The sequence below is a fragment of the Orussus abietinus genome, unplaced genomic scaffold (genome assembly GCF_000612105.2).
Source record: "Orussus abietinus isolate OABI.00-Male unplaced genomic scaffold, Oabi_2.0 scaffold380, whole genome shotgun sequence".
Classification (NCBI taxonomy): Eukaryota; Metazoa; Arthropoda; class Insecta; order Hymenoptera; family Orussidae; genus Orussus; species Orussus abietinus.
The window spans coordinates 46,023-56,995 of record NW_019394526.1 but is presented as its reverse complement, the minus strand read 5'-3'; the positions used below and the strand labels follow the sequence as shown (position 1 = coordinate 56,995).

The following is a 10,973-nucleotide window of genomic DNA, read 5'->3' as shown; positions in this document are numbered from 1 at the left end:
CAGGGACTCGATTCTCGAGTTCGTGCGGATTTTTTTTTCTTTTTTTTTCGCACAGGAATAGATGCACATGACAAAACTACGTATTGTTGTGAAGTCGCGTTATTTTGTGCCGATCCACGTTTACAATGGCACCGTTCATATGATTCACTCCATCCGAAACTTCAAACAGTATGAACAGGGACTCGATTCTCGAGTTCGTGTGGATTTTTTTTTTCTTTTTCTTCGCACAAGAATAGATGCGCATGACAAAACTACGAAACGGTGAATTTCGCATGCGAAAGTTGCTCGTATGAACCCGAGAATCGAGTCCTTGAGCCATTAAATAGCTTTTAAAGGTAGGTTCACCTCATCCGACACGTATCGGTTCAGACACGTGCCGACGCCGATCCGACAGACTCGTTAAATCGCATGTTACAACATTTTATGGGATCGCCACCGATACGTGTCGTTATCAATACTTCTCTGATAGGGTGAATCGACCTTTACAGCGTTCGAACAGGCACCTATGCGACTAGTCTGAATCGAACTTTACAATCTCTCCTCGTATCGGCATCGGGACGTATAGAGATCGACAGGTGTCTAATAGTACGAATCGACCTTCGCGATCTTAGGTTTAGACCTTCGAGACAAAAGTCGGACCGGTACCGGCACGTGTCGGGACCGACACGTGACGGATAGCCTGAACCGATTTTTAGCGGTGCAACCTGCAAGGGTCCGCCGCGGGAGGAGGCCCGGAGTCCCGACTGCTTCGTATCGGTGCAATATACGTATATATATACATATACATATATATGTATATATATATATACTTGAATTACCTCGGGAGAGACGGTCGAGCTCGACGTTACCGATCCCCGGATTATTAATAGCGAGTAGAAATAAACGAGACTAATGGCAGCCAAATCGGTAATCGTCGCGCATGCGCCGTCGAGACGCTCGTTTCGCCCCGAGCGACCTTCTCGTCCCCGTTTCCCACGTCTCTTTATTCTTCGTTACTTCTCCCCTGAAACGAGAAGGCGAATCGGAAGGAAACGAGAAGGAAAGGGACACGTAGAGAATCTCCCGATCGCGTAGACTCTGATAGGAATTCTGTTTTTTTTTCCCCTTTTTTTTCCTTTCTTTCCTCGAATAAGCCCGTCGGAGGGTGCTCGTTAAACGGGCCGACTGCCCAATCCGAGCCGACGTAGGCTCGATCGACGTAAGTTCGTTAGATTAGTCAGTAACGGTGCCATCGATGTCGTTACGGAGGATCCGCGGCCTCCGAGCGGTGCATTACCTTGCCGCATGCGTGACGCGCGGGCGCCGCATGCGTGTCTTTGTAGGTGCCGCATGCGTGGCTCTGTCAGGCCGCATGCGGCTTACGCTCGCGCCGCATCCGTACCGCGACGCGCGCCGGCCTACATCCGCGCGCAGCTCGTTAACGCTTAGAGTTATTCATATATAACGATGCATTCGACCAATAAAAACCTTCTGGAGAACGGTCATTCGTCATTTACGATCGACTGGGCGAGTGAGCTTTCTCGCGCACCTAACCCGCCGTTTGCGCGCCGCTCTTTAAGGTGAGGTGAAATCCCTTCAAACAGTCGATTCGAATACAACACTTATTTTTTTAAGGGTATTAGACCTAACTGTCCGAAACTTTGACACATCCTGATCATCTATGAATTGTCTTGACACGTTGAAAATTTGGATTTTTGGAAAATATTGTTTAACTTACCCCAGACCAGAACCAAAATGGCGTCGAGTTCTCATATTTCGATCTACATACAATTATCGAAGACTCTGATATGAGAAACGAAAGGGTCAGGACAATTTTACGACAATTTAGAACACTCTGGTAATCGATAAACTCGCATTTGAACGGGATAAAGGGAAAAAAAGTGTTGTATGCGCTTCTGTGCTAAAACGATGGGAATACGAGGTCTCGGGGTGAAAATTTAATTGACCTGGAAATCACAGATGGCGCAGGGGGTCCCTCTGCAGTCAATTAGGGCCCCAGAAAGCATGAATCCAGAGGATTTCTGGAGTTTTACTTCGATTTCTTGATATTTATTGTACGAAAACGACAGGTGGAGTATGCCATTTGGTGCAATATCCAATATAATTCGACCCAGCTGTCAATATAAAAACGAACGTCGGCAACGGAGACATTTAGAGAAATCTTCTTTATTGACGTCGATCAAGTTCCTCGACGGGTTTCATTTCACCTTAACGGACTGAGAAAGTACGGATGCGATGATGCCGACGATTGTACCAGTGGCGGACGTGAATGCCTCCCCTGCAGATACGGCATCGCCTGTGCAGGTTGGGAGGGCATTGATGTCTCCCAGTGTACCGCTACGATGTCGAGTTTTCCCTCTCGTTAACGCGGGAATGAGAGGCGATTTAACGCCGTTCTTTTGTCTCGCATGATTAGGCGATAACGGCGCCGTTAAGGTGATATTCGGTGCCGTTCGCGCATGCTTTTTAATGCATTTGGCGCGATACTCTACCGAGTCTCCTGGTATCATAGGGTCGTAGGAGGGGTTTAGTTTGTATAACCTTTATCCGAATCGGGTGTATCGAATCGTTTGAACATTTACCATGTAATTGTGAAGGCCTTGAGGAAGGTCCTGGCACCCATCAGATTTCATTTCTTAAAAATTTGTCTATGAACGCTTTTACATTTTTTATCGCAAATAACATTTTATGGCTGTTGGGACCTTCATCGGGGCTTCCATGTGAATATGGTACAATTTCAAATGATTCGGTACACCATGTTAAGAGAAAAGCTTCGTAAACGATTCATCCCTCAGTTGCCACTTTCATACCACCTTAAGGTGATATATACACAACAAAAGATCAAAATATTTATTAAACTTTTCTCTAAACTGGGTGCGCCGAATTATCTGAAACTTTAACACGTGATTATGGAGGCCCTAAGGAATAACGCGCTGCTCATGAAATTTCTTTTTTCGTAAATAATGTATTTATCTCTGACAAGACTAAAAAAAGATGTTTCTTTTTTTTTTTGTCGAAAAATGAAAATTCACGGGCAGCGCGTTCTTCCTTAGAGCCTCCATAATCACGTGTTAGAGTTTTAGATAATTTGGTGCACCCAGTTTGGAGAAAAGTTTTATAAATATTTTGACTTATGTGGTGTGTGTATATATCACACTTACATACCACATTAAGCCGCTGAGCTCGCGATGCGCGGATCGATTTTTGAGGACGACTCGTTTACGAAGAATCGATAATCTTCGGGTTTATTATCGGGCAATGGCGGCGATTGGTCGCACTAAGTTGCGGTTGTGGGTTGGAGGCGCGATCAACGGACGGGTGATAACAGCGGTGCTGGTCTATGGACGAGATCGAATCAGGGAAACGCCTACTGATAACGAGACCCGCCTATGGCGACGATAGCAAATGCAGGGCCTCATAGGCGAGTATTTCCTATAAATTTTCTTTCACATTTAGACACACTTTGATTAAAACGCATTTTACAGTCTACCCCCTGAACTCGTTCCCACAAAAGTTTTATCGTTCTCTAGCAACCTTTAAATGAGTAAGATCATGATTTTTTATTTATTTTTTTTTATTTACTTTAGGAGTGACTTAATTATTTAATTAAAATTCCCGATAAGGTCCGATAGGCCGTCCACCCTTTGGACAGGGATGCGTGCGAGATCTCGACCTATCCTGTGTATTAAGAACACGGTAGAGTTTCGCGCCAAGTATATATATGGAGGCGCGAAATTCTGACCTAATCATCATCTGCGATTTTTAACCCGCGCGTGAAACTGGACAGTGAATGACGTTTTCTGAACCTCTTGAATGAGTAATGTCAACTTTAACGTATCCTGTATTACGAATCTCGGTAGAGTTTCGCGACAAGTATATGTATAAAGACACGGGCATGGAATTTATCATGATCTAAGAACGAAGGAAGCAGAATTGAAAGAGAAACACTGAGGATGTATCCTTGTTCCTTCTCTCCCTTTTTACGCGAAACAGCTGCACGAAGCAACATAGTAACAGACATCCGGCGAAAGAGAGAGAAAGAAAGAGACCTCTTATTCCCTCTCGTTCCTTTTCTCAGTCGTCATAGTGGTATCAAGGAAATGATTAGATTTCCGCCATTCATGTAACCTGCGTCCACAGAGTTGACCATGGAGACAAGAAAATGAAATGAGAGAAAACGAACGATTTTCTTCATCTTCCTCTTTATTTTTACGTGAAGTAGTTACGCAATATGGCGGCAGCATGTCTGAAGAGACAGGGAGAACGAATGGCCCCTCTTCCCCCTATTTCCATTTCACTGTCTTCACAACTATAAAAGGGATGATTGCGTTTGCGGGTTCCATATTATCCCACGTCTACGCAAATCCTCGATTTATAATTTTCCCACCGAGAGACTGCGTCCCTTCTCGAGGGATTTTAATCCGTACCCGTCCCTACGCACTTTTCCGATTTCCCCCAATATTTTTATTCGACGCTGCCATATAAGTGTTCACGGTTAAAAAAAGAAATATTGAAGTTTTATCAAATTTTCGTTGGAAGTTTCACTCGGACATGGTATACGAATTTTATAGCATTTCCAAACGTTCGCAACATATATTATAAATTTAATACACAAGGTGTAATCATTTTTCTACAAAATTTTACAAACTTCCAATATGACGTTACCGGGTTAGAAATTAATTTCTTAAGTTTATCATAAATTTAAAATAATTCACTTTTGTGACGTGGGATTTGTTACTTTATTATATCCTTATGTATCAAAAGTGTATGAATTTTGTGAATATTTTTAACAGTCTAGGAGACGAGCTGATCGCTCTTCGAGTTTCGAACTACTCGAGGAATTTTAATCCAATGACATGGACGCGCGGAAATCTAATTAGCGATCTTTTCTGGGAGCCTCCGGTCGTAATACCTGTCCAGGAATACTTATATATTGCCATATACGTGTAATAATTTATGACGCGACATTCCGGGATGTCCAAGCCCTGAAGAAAGTGCCACCGATGAAAATTTCACGAGGCCGCCTCGACGCGGCCCGCGTTTTCACTCATTTTTTATGCATCGTAGGACGCACGTATATCGATTACCCGGAAAGTAAGCAGGACGCATCGCACCGAGGCATGGTCCTGATTGAGAAATTTCTGATTGATACTCAAGATCTAGGGAGGTCGATTCTGAATTTTTTCAAATTTTTCCTTACCATGGGGAAAACTTACTGGAAAACTAGGGATCTAGATTCTATCTGGGATTTTCGCGTTAGGAGTTCCCAATTATTGTCGAGACTATAAGACTTTGTCTTATATCCAAGACAATTTTTTCTTAGTTGACAAATTAAGACCTAGTGAGAATTTAATTTGACACACGGGATAGCTTGATCTGCGTTTTTTCCATTAGCACCTATCTAGAGTCTACTTGTATGAATCGATATCATTTTGTTCGATTCTTACTTTGTAGGGCCAGTTTAGAATGTCCTAGTTTAACCTCTTCGCGTCCAATATCGCGTGAGAGACTTGGTATATCAATCGTCAAAAAATTTATTATACAAAATGATATTTTAAGGTTGTTGGAGTCTCCGTACTTTCGCCGCAAATTTTAGAAACGACTTGGCATTCCCAGTTTGGAGAAAAATTTCACGATACACCCTTCGGATGTAACTGTCATGTCACCTTACTTCTAGCATAGGAAAGTGTGACATTTATAGATTCATAGATTTCTTGCACAAGAGTAGAGTATTTGTACAGACGCTAAGTCCTAGCTAGGATTCCAATTCGTCAATAAATTCGTCTTTGTAACATGTATAGTAGCATACAGTATATGTTACATGTACGTACATTTGATGTTACTATTTCCAACGCAGTTATATACTGCGTTATATAATACTCTTATGAAACGAACAGTACAACATGCATTCAGCATTTTGGTACCATATTACGTGTTATGTTAATAATATACAATTACAATGCTGACAGATTTGTAACAACGTTCCGAAAGGGTTATACCTCTATGTTACATAAAATCAATATTGTGCTGTCTCAGTGTTATGTAATTATTACATAGTACGTTCGGTAGGCAGGGTTAACATTGAAATATCACACTTTTCTATGTAAGGCCTAGCTAATTCGATAACAGAAGAATCGGACATAATTACTTTGTAAAATTGTCTTGAATGCTAAATTAACTTCTACGTCATGACTTGGGGTTAATTGGGATAATTTATGTTGGATGCTCGACCAAGTCAAAGTCTAACATGGTCTACACTGATAAAAATGTATGGAAATTAACATACATTTTTACATACCTCATAAATGAAGGTTCACGTAGAAATACGGAACATGGAAAAATGACAAATTGGAAAATGTATAAATACACGTAACACTATATTTGCGGTGTTAGTGTATTTTTACTTGAGTCAGATGTAATGTTACATTAAAATTTTCTTTAACTTAGATGCTGAATGTGATCTTACAGAGACAATGTAATTATACTGCAATTTATCGTAGCGTCGAAATAACCAACGATTGAGTATGTAAATTTATATGGGCATTTTTATCAGTGCATTGTTGGGAACCCCTAACGTGGAAGTCCTAGTTAGAGTCTGGTTATTATCTGCGATTTCGTAGTCAATTTTCCATCAGGAACGAGCAGTCCCACATCACGGCAAAATTTGATTTCCGGTCGATTTCCGACAAAAATGGCAAACTAGCTCGAAACGCGCCGAGTCCGTCGACGGTTTCCTTTTTTCTTTTTTCCCCCCCGGCGTAATTGCGACATGCTAGGTACTCGTTATATACTGTAAGGTAGCATTTCCACGTGGAAAACCACCGATTTCTATACACTGTATACAATCTCGCGTCTAGAATTGGGCACGCACAGGCGACGGAGTCACTTTCGCCGCGGCGAAATGAAAAAACAAAGAAAAACAATGGATAAGTGAGAAGAAAAAAAGAAGAGGAAATCAGAGCGGAGGGATAAGAGGTCGCGAGTGCCCGATTTTAAAAGGCAGTATTATATATATATATATATATAGATAGATATAAATATAGGTATAATTGGTCCGAGGGATTCGGCGATCTCGGCGACCGTGCGTAGGGCGTCTCTCGCCGCCATCTTGTTTTCGCCTTCTTTCTCGCAAATTGCGTCTGTATATACGTATGTAGAAGCGAAAAAGGCCCCGGGCGTTCGTTCAGGAGAGCGGACTCGCAACTTGCTCATACCGTATACCATATACATCCAGTAGGACTCTTATGTACCGTCTTTTTAGTCGTAGTCGTTGCAAGTCGAGTCCCTTTCGGAGGAAGGGGGAAGGAAAATGGCGGAAATGTCGGGGCTTAGTTCTTACGGGAAACTGCGAAAAGAGGGAAAGGAAAGGCACAGGGAGCTTTACGACGACCCCCCGCTACCTAATCGTGGCTTTACGACTTTGTAATCTACACTTCGTTATTGCGAAGCACGTTGGCAATACGTGAGGAATAAACTGAAACGTACATTTTCAGAGAGCCGCGGCTTTATCTCCGTCTCTGTTTCTCGCGTATGAGTATGTGGAGAGAGAGGGAGACGCACGCGGAAAGGAGACATCGCTTATTCAGGGGACAACTCGGTGTCAGTCGTTGGTCATACATTTCGACGTTTAGTACATATTGAGACGTCTCGCGAGGAAACGAGGAATATTCTCGAGGAAGACCGGTCTTCGGACGCGACGGCCATTTTTCATCGCTTATTGGGAAACTTCGAAGAGACACTATTATTGAATCCGCGATCTCCTTTAGTTTGCCGTAATTGCGCACACTGATAATGCCCATGTAAATTTACATAATCATTGGTTATTTCGATGCTACGATAAATTTCAGTCAAGTTACATTATCTCTGTAATATCACATTCAGCGTCTAAGTTAAAGAAAATTATCATGTAATAATACATCTAATTCAAGTATTAATGCACTGATACGGTAAATATACAGTGTTATGGGTATTTATACATATTCTAATTTATAATTTTTCCACTTTGTTTTTTGATGTGAAACTTCACTTATTAAGTGGGTTAAAGTGTATGTAAATTTACATTGATTTTTATCAGTGCAGAACTTATAGATATGGAGAGGACGTATTGTTGCAATATGTGTATGCAGGCCGTTCTCATTTTACGAATTTGTTTGGTCGGATTTTTTATTGTATATTTCGCGTGGTTAATTTTTACGAATTTACGATTTACGAACGTCTATGGGAGCGATATCTCGAACGATGACAAAATGCGAAGAACTTCTTTTTAACGAAGAAATTCAACTCATTTTGATGAGTATCCCTCTTTCCTAGCAAGATCCAAGAAATTCCGGAAGAGTGGTTAACACTTTACCGACCGAAAGCCTATTAATTGGTTTTACGATACCCGTGATCGCCATTTACTTCTAAATTCGCCGGTCGGTAAAGTGTTAAGAACAAAAAAAGTTTAGAGCCGAAAGATGTCCTTTGACATGCCCACCCTTATATGCTTTCTCCATTTCTATTAACATTGCGGTTAATTTTCGAGCATTTTATAGTTTCAGTATTCGAGGGGAGAGTTTTTTTCCTACATAATTACGGTCACGTCGAAATTTCGCGGGCTCGTCGGGGCCCTTTTCCAGGAAGAGCGTTTCTGGATGTTTCCTGTTCGGTCTGGACAATGGCGGCGAAGGGAGGAGCGAGAGAGACGGAGCGAGCGCGCGCCGGGGGGGAAAAGGGAGGGCGCCACCGCGGTCGGCGCGCGCGGCGGCGATCCGGCCGCCAGTTGCGCGCGGTCGTTCAACCCGTGCGCGTCGTCGCTCGCCGGCTCCGGTCTCCAGGCGGTCCCAGCCCCGGCAGAGGGAAGAAAGAGGTTAGTTCGACCCCCGCGCGGGCCCCGACGCGGCCGCACCGCCGCGAGGCGCCGTAACACCGGGATGCCGCCGAGTCCTCGAGGAGGACGCCGCGAGTGACTTCGCCGGGACTCGCCGCCATCTTGCCGGGCCCCCTAGAAGTCAGCCAGAAAGAGAGGTTAAGGCCGGCCGGCGTTCGGGAAGTCCTGGTTCTCTCGTCGGGACTGCGCGCCTTACGTAAGTCGAAGTCCTCCTTGACTCCGGGCCCCGGGACCCCCGAGGGTCCGTTTGCGCAACCGAGAAGCAGGACTCGCGGAGGCGAGGTTAAGGACGCCCCTCGTGGAGCCCCCTAAGGACCTCGGGGCGGTTTACGGCCGGTGGGGCAAATATGGGCATTATTACAGATATGTACAATGTATACATTTTTTTCAACGCTCGAGGACGGCCCGTAAGTGCCTCCTGGGGGACACCAGTGGTTCTTAACCTCCGTTCCGGGAATTTCTTACAATCGTTTCGTCGCGCTTTTTTGCATATATCTACATGTTACACGTGTTTGCATATCCTCTGTATCGCAGAGGTAAACACGGCCTTTGCCAACATGGAGCCGTGTTCTCGTTGGCCGAGTTTCGCTTTGTCTCGCGAAAGTTTTCTGGAAGTTTCTACGAGACTCCAAAAATGGACTTATCACGCTTCGAGACGAAGGTGTAGACGTGGTGTAAGTAGACGGATGATGCGATGGGGCTCGAATATAGTATCCTTGGTGTTCCGGGTTATTTCTTTGTAAACAAAAGTGTTTACTCCGAAAAGGTTATGAACCACTGGGGTGTACCGTGGCAAAGAATTCAGAAGTCCCATAGAAGCCTAGATCCTTTGTTAGCGCTTGATGCCCTAAAAGTTGGCTAACAAACCAAAAGCGAGGGTAAAAGAGAGATCGCATGTGTTAGCCAACGACATCTCACATACTGGAAGAAGAGAGACGCGTATAGATAGGCGAGTATTGAGGGTAAGATAAAGAAAGAATGCAATTCGCTATATATCGCCATAAGATTAAGAGAGATGGAGAGATGATTATAGCGCCGCCATCCGTTGGCTAACGTACTATTTGCCGAGCATCGGACGTCCGTATACTTCTAGGCTTCTATGGAGACTTATGAATTCTTTGACCGTGGATATACGGAAAGCGAAGGTGTAGCCTCGCGATCCGGGAGACCTTCTCTTCGGGTCTCTCTTCCAGACCGCTCGGGAAGTTTTTACGGGCCCCCCGAGAGCGCATCAACCCTTAGAAAGGGAAAAGGAAGTTTATTCCTGACTTTGCGGAGCTTTTAATACTCCTTCTTGGGAGCGTCTGGAGGCGAAAGTATTTCGGAGTTGCTCCGAAATTCACCCTGAAGACTCCCTCGAGGGTCCTGATTGCCAAGCGATAAACATGTAACCTTGTCTCGAAACTTTTTACCGAGTTTCGATGGAATTACGACAGGCTGTTCACTTGGAAATCCGCGAAAACGATTTCTATCGGCTCTGTGAACCTGGAATCCAGTTTGAGGTAAATACAAAATTAACAAGCTTATAGAAATGTTTTCCGTGATGTAGGCGTTCGTGTCATGTTGAGTTTTGTCTGTGGCATTTTTTGTTATTTTTTAATTTTTTTTTACATAAACCAGAGCTGATCAAAATGATAAAGAAATTTGGATTTTTCGACTCTAATGGGTTCTCCGATGTTAGGAAAATTCAGAGTCTCTCAAAACCTCGAAAACGTTAGAATGATCATTTTCGGAATTTGTTTATTTTTTTTAACAGTTTGGTTTTTGTATAAAAAAAATATAGCACAAACGTCTACATCACAGAAACATTCCAGTAAGCCTGTTAATTTTGCTTGTGCCTTAATCTGGATTCTAGGGTCACACAGCCATTTCTTTCTTGGATAATCGATTACCTTTGATATTTCATACGATAAACAATGCGGTAACGAGGGACGGTCGGCCTTAAAATGTTCACCGTATTCCGGTGATTTGCAACTACAGTGTAACTCCTGTATAACGCGGTTAATACGTTACGCGCTATATGACTTCGTGTTATAGGATGTTATTCTGCAGGGGAATTATTCTCGTGTAACGCGCTTAATTAGTCTCGTTATTTGCCGCTTTG

At 43.4% G+C, this 10,973-nt stretch overlaps 1 protein-coding gene across 4 annotated transcripts in view; it reads left to right on the top strand.

The window, feature by feature from the left end:
* Positions 1-8,768: 8,768 nt before the first annotated feature.
* The window catches only part of LOC105702706 (anion exchange protein 3), a 43,100-nt gene continuing 40,895 nt past the window's right edge, over positions 8,769-10,973 (top strand). For 2 of the 4 annotated variants that reach the window (XM_012430476.2, XM_012430475.2), the window contains exon 1: positions 8,775-9,065. The gene's annotated coding sequence lies outside the window, so the exon portion shown is untranslated. Of the gene's footprint in view, positions 9,066-10,973 lie in introns of all 4 variants that reach the window. The other 2 variants (XM_023432623.1, XM_012430478.2) reach the window with 2 other exon arrangements.